The sequence below is a fragment of the Amphiura filiformis genome, chromosome 6, assembly GCF_039555335.1.
Source record: "Amphiura filiformis chromosome 6, Afil_fr2py, whole genome shotgun sequence".
Taxonomy (NCBI): domain Eukaryota; kingdom Metazoa; phylum Echinodermata; class Ophiuroidea; order Amphilepidida; family Amphiuridae; genus Amphiura; species Amphiura filiformis.
In genome coordinates this window covers 39,603,208-39,617,589 of record NC_092633.1, presented here as the reverse complement: position 1 = coordinate 39,617,589, position 14,382 = coordinate 39,603,208, and positions in this window count along the sequence as shown.

The following is a 14,382-nucleotide window of genomic DNA, read 5'->3' as shown; positions in this document are numbered from 1 at the left end:
AAAATGAGTACAAACAAGCCTAGTATTGGTTCAGTAGTTCTTAAGATAGCTCTTGATATTTTGAGAAAATATTTCAAAACTTCCAACTTTTTTCGTTTAAGTGCATGGCTAGCACGCAGAGCATTAAGAATCTGACACAGATACTTCACCTTGCAAAGGGAGTAGTAAATAAAGGGATGCAATGTTGACATATTTGCCTGAATTAAATTGTCACACTGTTCAGTACTACATCAAGAATGGTTAGATGTGTATGGAACGGAATCAAGATGATTCTTGAAGGGAAATTAAACTGCCTTGAGATATTGAAGTGATTTATAGAAAATAAGGTTCAATCTATAAGTTATATAGATAGCAGATAGATATCTCAGATAGCCTGCAGACTAGTCCAAATAATCAGTCCAAGAACAAAATATTAATTTCTGACATGATCGTGTTCTGGGTCTGAACTGTTTCCATAATAATGAAATCTTGATTGCAAATTGGACAAAAGAAGCACATGACGGCTTTTTAATCCCTATTCATGTTACGTGAATCACGCTATTGTGGACCATCCTTCTGATACTTAGTGTTTGGACAAGCAGAACGGTCTGTTGTCTACCTCTCTGTTTGTAAACATACGAGGAGGTCAAAATTGTCATCCTCACCGAATAGGAAAGTCGGCGTAATAGTATGGCATACCAGGTATGGATGACACATAAGGACTTGCCATTTTGACAAAAAAATTTGATAAAAATTCAGGCAATTTTTAATTTTTCAATTTTCAATTTTTTTCCAGCTTTTGGTAATTTAGCCTAACATTCTCTTTTTATGAAATTTTTCAATAGATATCCACAAAAAAGCTTATTCCCAAAGTTTTTGTTTTGGTAAAGATGTTTTAATATAACATTAAATATTGCATTTTATAAAGGTCATGAAAACGTTTTAGGGTGGTGGAGTGGTCTGCGTTTTGCCGGTTCCTTGTTTTTGCTCTGTTTTCTTTCTCCCGGCTCGGCTCCCCATGAGTTGCTGGGTGCTTCCAATCTTGTGCAGTGATTTTCTTGCAATATTGTGTAAAGGCCCGGTCACACAGTGACGAATAGGGGTGAACGGCAAGCGACGTTAAGCTGCGAATTGCAATTTTGAATTTACCGCCACTCATCGTGGGTTGCCGTTAGTTGTCGCTGACGAATCCGTCAGCGACCGCAGACGGCCGCAATTATTCGTCGGGAAATTTTCAACATGTTGAAAATTTTGTGACGACAAAAAAGTAGTTGATTCCGTTCAAATTTCGTTGGAGACCGCAACCCTCATTTCTTTGACGTTTCCATACCGTGGGAAGCCGTCTCTAGTCGTTTTGAGGTCGTCACAATTTCGTTGGTAGTCGTTGTCAACGTCCATTGACGAATAACCAACGGCAGGCGACGTCACATCTCGAACCCTGACGACACGTTGCGGCAAGCAACGAAATTGTAACGATCTTGGTGCGACAGTGACTTGCGAATTTTGTCCGGAGAGTGACGGATATTGTTTGCGAGTATCGCTTTGCGTACCTCGGCATTGAAACGGTGGTCTGCGATGGGTTACGATTTTCAATGATTTTAAACTTTTTGTGCGATTCATGAGATAGATATATGCATTTGTAGGATTGTAAAAATTAATCAAGTCTTTTTTTTATGGTCCTTGACAACGACTACCAACGAAATTGTGACGACCTCAAAATGACTAGAGACGGCTTCCCACGGTATGGAAACATCAAAGAAATGAGGGTTGCGGTCTCCAACGAAATTTGAACGGAATCACAACTACTTTTTTGTCGTCACAAAATTTTCAACATGTTGAAAATTTCCCGACGAATAATTTCGACCTCTGCGGTCGCTGACGGATTCTCAGCGACAACTAACGGCAACTCACGATGAGTGACGGTAAATTCTAATCAAGTCTTTTTTTTTTTTTGTTTGACGCTTTATTGACGTCAGTTCGATTTCAATAGACTACCCGGCACGATGCAATTTTAAAGTTCATATAAAAAGAAAATAATATCAATAATAATCAAAAATATTAATATTTCTGATTATTATTGATATTGATGATAGTATTTTTTATCATTATTGATATATTGATATTGATATAATAGTTTGGATTATTATTAATATTGATTTTCATATTTTGATTCCTATTGATATTTATATTAATTTTTTTGATTATTTTTGATATGTGTAAATATTTTTTATTATTATTGATATTGATATTAATATCTTTGATTATAATATGCCTAATTGAAATTGATATAGATATCTTTGATTATAATAATTGATATTGATGTTAATATATTATTGATATAGATATTAAAAGTTTAGATTATTATTTATATTGATTTTACTATTTTTTATTATTATTATTGATATTTATATTGGTTTTTTTAAATTATTATTGATATGTGTAATATTTTTGATTATTATTGATATTGATGGTAATATTTTTGATTATTATTGATAAAGATATTAATAGTTTTGATTATTATTGATATGTGTAATATTTTTGAATATTATTGATATGTGTAATATTTTTGATTATTATTGATATTGATGTTAATAATCCTGATTATTATTGATATAGATAATAATTTGGATTATTATTGATATTGATTTTACTATTTTTGATTATTGTTGATATTGATGTTAATATATCTGATTATTATTGATATTGATATTTTTTGAGTGGATGATCAGAACGTTGTGAAGAGTGGGAACGCCAAAGGGGACTATACGACCCACACACACACAGGCTTTGATGTCGGCTGCTGAGTTACGTCACCATCACCGCAATCCACCGTCAGTTGCCGTTCCTTGCCGCAAGCAAATCCGCTGCCAGCCGCCTGACCTCGTTGCTTGTTGTCGGGCTCCGTCGAGACTTCGTCACTCATCGCCCAGACAACGTCCGGATTTGGTCGCTAGTCTCCGCTTTCCTGCCGCATCCTCTCGCCCCTTGCCGTCGTGTTGTCGCTAAAGGTCGTTCCCACTCGTCACCGAATCTTGTTTTTGCTCTTTTTGTCGTCGCTTTGCCGTCAACATTTTGTGATTTTCACGTTCGTCACCTTTCGTTGCTTAGCGTCCGTCACAGTGTGACCGGGCCTTAATGTGTAATAGTATGTTTAAGTTAGGCTAAGTTTTGTTTTAAAATTGTTGCTCCCTGGTTATTATGTCTTGTAAAGCACCCAGAGGATATTAAATCTCTCTTTAGTTTTTGCATGAAAAAACACTACAACAACATTTGTCAACACTTTAAAAATAGCATTATATTTGAATATTTGCAGTAAGTTTTCAAAAATGTTTTTGAATGTTATGAAAACATTTAGTACCCTTTATATACTATTTATATAACCCAACATTTTCTGGCAACCTTTTCTACCCTTTTGCGAATGATGTGGAAAACATTTTGTTTGCTGGGTTGCTACCAAACACATGTCAGACAGTATTTACTGATCTGTAACTGTCGAATACATACAAATTTAATACAACATATTGTTTACCACTTTGCAGAATTTATCATTAGAATAAATGACTACACAAATGCATTTCTAAATTTCTAAATTTCTTTTGATTGATTGAGTTGATTGATTGATCAATCATTATGCAAAAGTAATAGATTTCTGATAAAAAGGTGGTACTCACATTTTTCGGCAAGTTTTTCCAACCTTATCCACAGCTTGATGTAATTCAATGTCTACTTTTTAACATTTTCTGATGTATTTTTGGTGTTATTGGTGATTGCTCACATAATTCCAACACAAATTTGTAATGTAATAATCCCATCTTTTCATAATACATCACATCCTAGCACACAGTAACTAAAACATTAGTGAAGCACTCCACCCTCTTTCCACAAGCTCCTCTGTCAGTGACTAAAACATGTAACCTGTGAAATCTAACAGTGACCAACATAGGCCTATATCTTATGTCAAAAACTTTCAACCAATCATATGTAATATATTCTATAAACTCCTCCTTTCCCCACTAGATCCTGCCAGTGATATTCCTGAAATGTATTACAAACTTTCAGCAAATCAGATGCACATGTAATACATATTTACATACCAAACCACTCCCATACTGGTCACTGATATTTTGCATCATCACAGGTCAATGACACAGATGAACCATAAACAGGTGTGCACATTGCAATAACAGATCCTGAAATTCCATTCTCCCCTACATATAAGGTGTGCACATTCCAATAACACATCTTAACATTCCATTCTCCCCTACATAAGCAGGTATGCACATTCCAATAACACATCATAACATTCCATTCTCCCCTACGTAAGTAGGTGTACACGTTCCAATAAGGCAAAAAAAAAAAAAAGGTTTGTCTCAAAGCTCCGCATGCAAACCACTCGTGAGCTTTGAGACAAACCTTTTTTTTTTTTTTTTAATACAACCTAACATTCCATTCTCCCCAACATAAGCAGGTACCGGTACGCACATTCCAATAACACATCCTGACATTCCATTCTCCCCAACATAAGCAGGTGTACACATTCCAATAACACAACCTAACATTCCATTCTCCCCAACATAAGCAGGTATGCACATTCCAAAAACACATCCTGACATTCAATTCTCCCCTACATAAGCAGGTGTACACATTCCAATAACACAACCTAACATTCCATTCTCCCCAACATAAGCAGGTATGCACATTCCAATAACACATCCTGGCATTCCATTAATCTCTCCTATTACATTCCATTCTCCCCTGCATAAGCAGGTGTACACATTCCAATAACACATCCTGATGTGTTATTGGAATGTGCACAGCACACCTGTTGTAAGGTTTATCGAAGTCATTGACCTGGGATGATGCAATGTCACTGATTTCTAGGCAATGTTTATGAACATCATTATTCATTAATAAGGCCAAAAAAAAAAATGGTTCGTCTCAAAGCTGAGGCGCGCATTTGTTAAATCGCGCGATTTGAAAAAAAAAAAAATGCAGAATTTGTTTTTATTTCAAAAATTTTTTTTTTATAAATTTTTTCCCGAAAAAATTCGGCGAAAATCAGATTTTTTTTTCTCAAAATAAAAATATCAAAAAACATCGAACATCACACAGTGCGTCTCCTGGATCAAGAATTTAAAACAGCCTAACTAAAAAGTCACCTCGATGACACTGTTGTAGTCTGAATGACACACCTGCATGCGTATTTAAATCATACTATTTTTTAAGACCGATCCTACAATAAAAAATCTTAATTGTACACCATGTACTCGAGTACTCGCTGAATATTCATCAACATTTTTAATGTTGTCATTTTACGTGCGTGGCAATATGAATGACTATGACGTACGATGACGTTTGTTTAATTTAAAAATTAAATACATGGCGAGTATTAATCCTCCCACCCGAAGTCATCATGGATTCAGCGGCAGCAGCATCCGAGTTTGTGATCTTGAAAATCAAATTATCCGGGAAAAATAAAGAGAAAGGATGGTTTTTACACAAAACAAAAACTACGAACACACTAAAAGATGTTGCTTTAGAAATACTTAACGGCGAGAATCCATGTGCTCCGATAGCTTGTGTGTTGGAAATGATGTGTATAGACAACACTGGCACTGCTGCAGCTGAATTCGACAGCCACCACAAAAAAAAAAAAAAAAAAAATCGCATTTCACATTTGTTTTCAAATTTCTCGCCAGCTTTGAGACAAACCTTTTTTTTTTTTTTTGCCTAAGCAACTGGAGGTGCACATTGTATTAGTGGATATTCAGGGTCACCCTGTTAGTCCGAAACATCATCAGTCCAAACCACCTTCAGTCCAAACTTTTAGAGTCATGGTTAGGATTAGGTTCAGGGTTTAGGGTTACGGTAAATGTCAGAAGGACATTCTTTGTATTCAGAGTGCAATTCGATATGTCTGATGTGCTCTCATGTCCCACAAAAATGCTCTCCAAACGTTGCTACCAGAGCTCTTAAAGTGCACAAATAAAAATGTATATTTTACTGCAAAATCATCACTGTGTGATAAATTTCAAAGTTAAAATGTGATATAACTTGCTGGAGATTGCAACCACATATATGTTTATGATCGGCCTTTTAAGTTGCATAATGACATTACGTTTATAACACCATTCATTCTCTCATTGCTGTAATCCTCCTACAAATCATGGCACGGTAGAGTGTACATCAGGCTTTACTCACTTTGTCCTGATGTCAATATGTTTATACTGTAAATTCCCCTAATACTAAATCTCAGGTCGATGAACTTAATGTATATAGTTAGACAACCAATGTTTATATCAATAAATAAAATTAAACTCAAAATGATTTACTCTGCAAGTACTGGGGTGGCTTTTGTGTTTCATCAACATCACTTCCCAGCATCACTTTGGCGTACCCATCTAATCATAACTAATGAGCAACTCCATTTAAAATCTACATTCCCCCTGTGGAAGATTTGGGAAGTATCTTCCACAGTGGGAGTAGGAATTTCAAATGGAATGAACATATTCAAAGCTCCATTTGAATTTCATACACCCTCTCTCTGAGAAAGATTCAAGTTGAATCTACCACTGAGGGAGGGTGTGTTTCAAATGGAGCTGTGAATGAGTTCATTCTATTTGAAATTCATACTCCCCCTGTGTAAGATATTTCCAAAATCTTCCACAGGGGTAGTGTGGATTTTAAATGTAATAGCCCAATCCATGACTCCTACTTTAGAATGTAGGGGTTACGTAAACTATCCATGAATCTCAACTGTCGATTCTTATTCAACTATACATTCTTCATTGTCTTCTTGTCACAATCAAACATGATTTTGTCCACATTGACAAAATAGGTCCACCTGGCTCAATGACAATTTAATCTTTCAATCTTTTCTCTTTTATACATGTATTTGTAAATGTACATACAAAGAGATAAATAATGAATTTGTCAATTAACTATATACACTAGTAGGCCTACCACTACTAACATCACCCGTAATTAATCAAGTGTAATATTCATGGAAATTATATAGGGTATTTTATTGTTGTTTTTATGCCTAGTTCAAAGTCATCAATTGAGAGTCCTGACAGACAAAATGTATCCATAAGCATAATTTAAAAAATATTCTACAATTGAGGTAATTCTCACTTTGTCATCACAAAATAATAAAATAACACAACTATAAATTTTCCAAAGTGATACAAAAATCCTCACTATTTTCCTCACAAAATATGAAAATAGGAAACATAACATATACATGTAAAAAAATTTCAAAGTGACAAAAATCCTCACTCTGTCTGTTGCTATGATTATAAAACCGGCATTTAGAAGAGACACAGTGTCAACTCCCTGTATTATAAATATTTTTTCCATACAGCTCCATACTCCGTTGAAATCAATATTCTATTATTGACACAGATAAAGAAAGTTTACATAATGCATTGTGTTATAGACTTGCACCTGGATCTTAACTGAATGGGCTAAACGTGTTCCTTTATACCTATAAAGTATAATTGTAATTCTCAAAATTAAATATATCACAATTTTTATGGCGATTTAAAAATCTTTACGGATAAAATGCAGTAAAATATATACACAACAAACAGCAGTCGCCGCTAATAATTAGTGTATTGCATTTCAAGTTAGTGTACTGGAAACAAAACCTGGGTTTTACCTGAAAACAAATTGATTTTTCTTGTAATAGCAACATCATATGGGGTACTAGAGCATGCACAAATCGTAATAATGTGTAGAATATAGAAACTCTGTGGTATCTCATATGATAGTCATGGTATGCTTAGCCTGAGTCGCTTTCGGCCTATCTCTAACAAAATCGCCATGTGTAGCTCCGGGGGCACTTCAATTTGAAATGGATATAGGTGTAGGGCTGGCACTTTCGCACTAAGGGGCATTCGGTGAGAGCAAAATGTAAAAAATATGGGGTCATTGGGTGAGAGCATGATTTTTGGCATTCGGTGAGAGCAAAATGTAAAAAATATGGGGTCATTGGGTGAGAACATGATCTTTTTTTGAAATGGAATCTTTGGGTGAGAACCGAAAAAGTGCCACAGAAACCTCGAAAATCAAATTTTAGTTCTAAATGGCTTCAAATTTCTTTGTTTTTTCAAAATAAGTAACAAAATCAGTGATAAATGAAAGTTGCTGTTCAAATTGAACTTGTAAGGGTCTTTGGGTGACAGAGGAAAAGTGTAATGAAATCACCCAATGATGTTAATAATATTGTAGTGATGTCAACCCAAGGTTTGGGTTGAATATCTCATGATGGATTATTTTTACAAAATTGATTTTTGTTATGTTACGCTCCGTGAAGTTATTTTAACAAGTCAAATTAAAACGAAATGTTGAATATAATATTGCTGAAATGAAAAACAAACTTAGTCTTCATTTCAAAAAATGGACTATTGACCTTGATACTTATAGTGCCTCTAAAATATACTATTTAATATTTATTATTTTTCTCTACTACATTAAATATGACATACCCAAGATTATTGATTGTTTGACTTCTCTTGTGGGGGTGAGTCAAGAGTGTGAGGGTTGTCTGATGTTTATATTTGTGTACTGTATTTTTGTTTTGTCTTTGTTTTGTTTTTGTTTTTGTCTGTTCAAAAACATAACAAAAAACCATGCACTGTAATGATAATAGCTCATTCATTGTATTCACAAAAATCTTGATACATTTATTTGATGCTGTATATGTATTGAATACTAAATATTGAGGGGTCTGGTGGATAGGCCATTATTTGTACACATGTTTTTCTCCCACCACCAGACCCAAGTACAGGGCAATAAAAAGAGGGAAAAAAGTTATTTTAACAAACTTAGAACTAAGAATATCATTTTACTTTCTGCTAAATTCTGCAGCTTTGCCATAATTTTTATATCCATACTTAGTTCTGATAAAGCACAGCATTTGACTCATGATCATCTGGTTGTGTGTGATTAAACTCTATCATGGCCAACATAATGTGTCCCTTGGCAAGACATTTTATCCCACTTTGTCCCACTCCACCCAGGTGTAAAATGGAGAGCTGTTAGGGAGTAGTCATACTGGCGCTGTTGTTGTTGGCAGTCAAATGGTGTGAGATATCCTAGTGACAAAAATGAAAAGCATTTATTTATAGAATATGTTTACAGCTCCTCTTCTCTAATAGAGAATGTAATTACATATACATTTATGGAGTTACAAGTATCAGCACACAACACATTACAGGCTGAAGAAACAATACACTACTTAAAGGTGTGAAGTGTGCTGAGGCCTGTGGGTTGTCACTGTGTGCTATAAATCCCCAGATTGCTTATTAGGCCCTCTGTGACTGATCGCATCAAAAATGTCCATCATGGAAGAAGCATTATTCAATACTTTTGGGGATATTTAAAAACTGAACATTTAAAAAAAATCATTGCCTTATAATGTAACAGCTACTATCTGACAAACATATGTTAAATTTTCTGCTTCCAAATTGTTAATAAATCGGAAGATACAATAAAACAATTTCCTTTCAGAAATGTTGACAAATTTAGAAAACTGAAAGGGTTATGTCCATCTTTGACATCATGTTCCCTATCAGATTCACATTGCATTACTCAGTGGCATAGCAAAGCTGGGAGGGAGGGACACATGCCCTGGGAGCCACCTAAGGGGGGGCACCGAATTGGCAAATTCAGCATAGATTCTCCGCCCTATCCAAGCGATGAAAGTCAAAATGTTTGTATTCAGCACAAATAGTCATTTGAAAGATCAATTTAAGACCAATATTCAACTTCATTATAACCAAAAATAATTAGTGCTAGGTCCTATTTGTGCAAATTTCCGTGTGCATTATGTATCTGTAGCCCTGGGGGCCACAAGTACTAGCTACGCCACTGGAATTACTTCATGCCCGAGCATACAAATTTAAGATTTGTTTTTCTTGACATAAAAACACATTGCCTAGCAGCTTCTTCATTGTGGGTTAATTACTAACTCTAATGTTTGGGTAGTTTGGGAATGATGGATCTCCGACGTCCCTCTTTTGGTCAGTGGCGGCGCCAGAATTTTCTTCCGGGGGGGGGGGGGATTGAGGGGGCAAAGTGAATTTCAGGGGGGGCAAAATCACACAATTTTGCGCAAAATTACCACAAAATGGGGAAATTTTTGTAATTTTGGGTTTTACTGGGGGGCAACAGTTCTGACTGGGGGAACATTTGTCCCCCCCATTGATTTTTATTTATCAATCAGGGACTGATTTTTATATCAACAATAGGAGACGCAATCAATTGAACATCTTAGCTAAACGGTCCCTGGTTGCAGTAACGTCCACGGTTGAAATGTCAGTTTTCATAATAAATGTTCACGTTTAATGCATGGCAAACACATACGCACACACCCCCACTTAACCATTAAATTAAAAATATTGTCAGGTTCATGCTCCTTCAAAATCAACATGAATTTAATAATGAAAAAGCAAAGGGTGCAGCAAGTGCCAAGATTGAATGTTACCTGACTGGAATACATACGTATTTGTGTCAATTTTGTCTGGGCCAATGTTATTACAGCTTTTAGAGTTTACTAACAAATGCCCTTAGGATAATAATTAGGAGACCGCATTTGATTAAACTTATAAAATGGTAGCATCTCAACATAAGGACATATACATTAATTTGGCTAACTATTTGCTATCTAAAGGTTATGAAATATTTACTATCTTCTGTAGATAACATTTTAATAAGTTATAGGTAGGCTTTATATAATTGTATTTAATATGTTTACTGTATATTATCATTTGAAGAACAGGATATTTTCTTATATTGAGTGGAGGATGGAACATAATTGAGCCAATAATCTATGTAATTTTATCATAGATTTGCACTTAACTGTACAATAATTTGTTGTCTAAAAAAGCACAGTAATATATAGTGCACTATGCAACACGGTCAACACCTAGGCCTTGATCCACAAGCCTCAGCACACTTTACAGGTTGTCGCTGATCACTATTGCCCCACATCATTCAATAAACCATTTAACAAAAACACAGGGACTTTGCTGCTTCAAGAGTGCACACCCTAGACATTCCACAAATAGCAATCGCAACCAGGATTAGCTCCCCGGGTTTCATACGGGTTACAACGAGACAATTAGCAGTAAGTTCCTTGTCCATGGGAATTTCAATTTTCCACGAGAGCGTACTTTACCACTGCCAGGGTTCGAACCCGCAACCTCTTGCACCATAGTTGAAAGCCTTATTGATTGAGCTAACTACTGTAGATTTGTTGTGTGTAGTCAATATCATGCATCTAAAAAGCAATTAAATAAGTCAATGTAATATTGCTATCTACTGTAGATAGCAAACTTGTCATTTAAAATTAAGTGTGCTGACACTCTGCTAAAGATATTATTTCTTGATGCATATATCCATTTTAGCAAAGTTAAAAGTTTCCTGCCTGAAGCCATCTTTCTTGTATCAGTTTAGATAATATGTCTTGAGCTATTAAATCAATTTATAGAGTTGAAAGTCTGGATGCTTTCATATCCTATAAACTAAAGTGTCCTGTATTAATGATACCAATACATGCCATTACTCTAATAGATAAATTCAATTTGATTCATCTCATCATATTGGCCCATTACAACACCACAAATTTCAGATGCAATAAAGTAAGATGAGTTAAACGAAGTGCAAATTCAATTTAAGCTTTCCCGTTTCATTATCGGATTAATTTCTAAGACCACATTTAGGGTGTTTGGTGAAAGCTCACCTGAATTCAATATGAAGAGGAAATGGATTGTAGATTTGAAAAAAGAACCACTTGAATTAGTGTGCACAAATATCACTATCAACTAGCACAATTTCTTAACATAACTCATCATTCTCCTTGACTATATAATTTAGTATACTTTGGGAATAACCTAAATGTGTGAAGGCAGTTCATCATGTCAAGCACGCAAGGTTATTAGGTTTTCAATAGGTGTTTTACCTGACACATTACAGTACAAATTTGTCACACCATGTGGACCATTGCCTGCCAAATCTGGATCAGGGACCATATCAAAATGATGTTTGTTTGTTTAAACGGTCGCTGCTCCGTGTGGAGACACGCTTGGGTCCTGATGGGACCAGGCTCAAACAAAATGCTTGGGCCAGGCTAAAAAGCCTATAAGCATGCTGGCTGGCCTGTATGGAAAGAGAAGTGAGAAACAGGTGTGTACTCATATGTACTTTAAAATGACAACTACCTAAATAATGTCAGATTTGACATCTTCTTTCATGTAGGAAATAAGCACCAAATTCCTTTCCTATTTTCTCATACATGTATCTAAATCTTTTGATTATTTTAAAGTCTATCTAATGACAACTGCATTGTGGTGGAACACAAAATGTAGCTGTGAAATTTCACATCGGCTATTCCTGTTTTACTCTCATGCTTATGGGTTGATTATTTACATACTAAAGACAGGCATGTAGCCATGCATCATCAGGGATGTAGCCAGCCCTTTACTGTACAGGAACGAATCCAAATTTTCATCCCCATTTGTCAATGTTTGGTACCATTGTGGGGGAGGGGCAATTTTTGTCCCATTTTCAGTCACTTTAATAACACTTTACTCTTTCCCATCCCCATTTTATCCCTGATTTTTTTTCTGTGGGTGGCAATTTTCCTCCGACTCCTCCCTGACTACATTACTAGTACCACTACTACTACTATTGACATTTAATACCGTGCCGAAACAAAAACAATTGGCACTAAGGCGCATGAAAACAAAAACAATGGATGAAAACCAGAATAATATAATACATAAAACATCATAAGTCTAAATCAAGCAAAATGAATACAGTTACTGATTGAAAGCAATATTGAAATGTTGTTTAAGCAGTTTCTTGAAAATGTCAATTGAAGAGGCGGTTTTGATATTGTCTGGTAATGCATTCCATAGTTTTGGTCTATAACAAGAAAATTTTGACTTATCTTTTGATGTTGTTTGTGAGTTATTAAAGCATTTTATATACCTGTTATTTATTTAAAGCCATAATGTACGATCTTATAATATGAAATTGGTTAATTTTTTTCAAACCTGATTTTTTTGCTTATTTGTTATGTTTACACATGTCCCAACTTGCACCTAAAAGGAATCGGCCAAATTTGTTGTCTTTGTAGGTCAACAGAGCAAAGTTCGACATATTATCATAATTTACAAATTATGATAATATGTCCTCCCATAGAACTGCATGTTAAATGGCCAAAATAACCACTGGGGTTTCTCTCACTTTACCTTGTTATTTCAACTTAAAATGGACAGCAACCCTTCCCGGCAGTTATTGCTAATATTATTTCAACACTTTGAATAAAGAATAACAAAATTAAAATTGGACGGAAATCATACATTAAGGCTTTAACCCAAGGTTTAATCGTTTTCAGTAAAACATTTTGTGTTCGCTGGGTCGTCTGTTCTTGCCATGAACCCCAAGTGCTGACCCAATGCCCCAGGAAATGTTGATCGTCATCCAGATGATTCCAAACATTTTAATTAATATTTTGTATGGCAAACAACTGATTACTATGGGTAAGCTCATATACATCACAGCAGGCATGGCAGGGGGAAGATTGTATAGTGATGCTGTAGTTAGCATCAGCTACTGGGCATCACATTTTTACATTTGTAGTCTGAGTTATGGACTTTGCTCCGGGACTTTGCTAGGAGTGAATAAAGAAAATAAAGAGTAAAAGTAACAATCCAATAGGGTAAAGGTAGAGTCAGAGGTTTACCGTTTTCTAAAATCCATTTTGCGTGTTGCAAAATGTGTAAATCTGTGTCATGAATAAAGCTTAAAATGTATAAACGATGATCAAATATTTTGATTGCTTTTAAAATAAATGTTTGATCCAATGCTCACTGGTAAGATTAGTATCTTTGAAAAGAGCAGTATCGTATTCAATCTATGATTGCACATTATACAGGTGATGAGTGTGGCCTGCTTATACTAGTGTGGGCAATACATTCATAAATAGTGTAGACGCACTATGGTAATTAATCCTGTTACATCACTACTTCTACAGCGAATAAAGCTTATTGTCTCTCCCTGTTTATGTAACCTCTTTGGACAGTCCCATATAGAGGCCCTGCATCATTTCATCGATTGGCTCCAAACAAAGGATTTGAACCGGTGTCCTTCACCGTAGTTATGGCGGAGTGCAGTCCATTCAATCCAATGTTGTCATCAACCTATTTGATCGTAGTGCAGGGTTATGTGTGTGAGACGAACTGTCACGGTAGATTGCAATCATGCTTTTGTTGAATGCATTTGAGTAGTCCGCCATATTTACGGGATGATACGTCACATGCAAGGCCTCTATATCTGTTATTTTAAGTCCAGTTGCCCACTGGGCATGTCAGTCTGTGTTTTCATTTGCCTGAT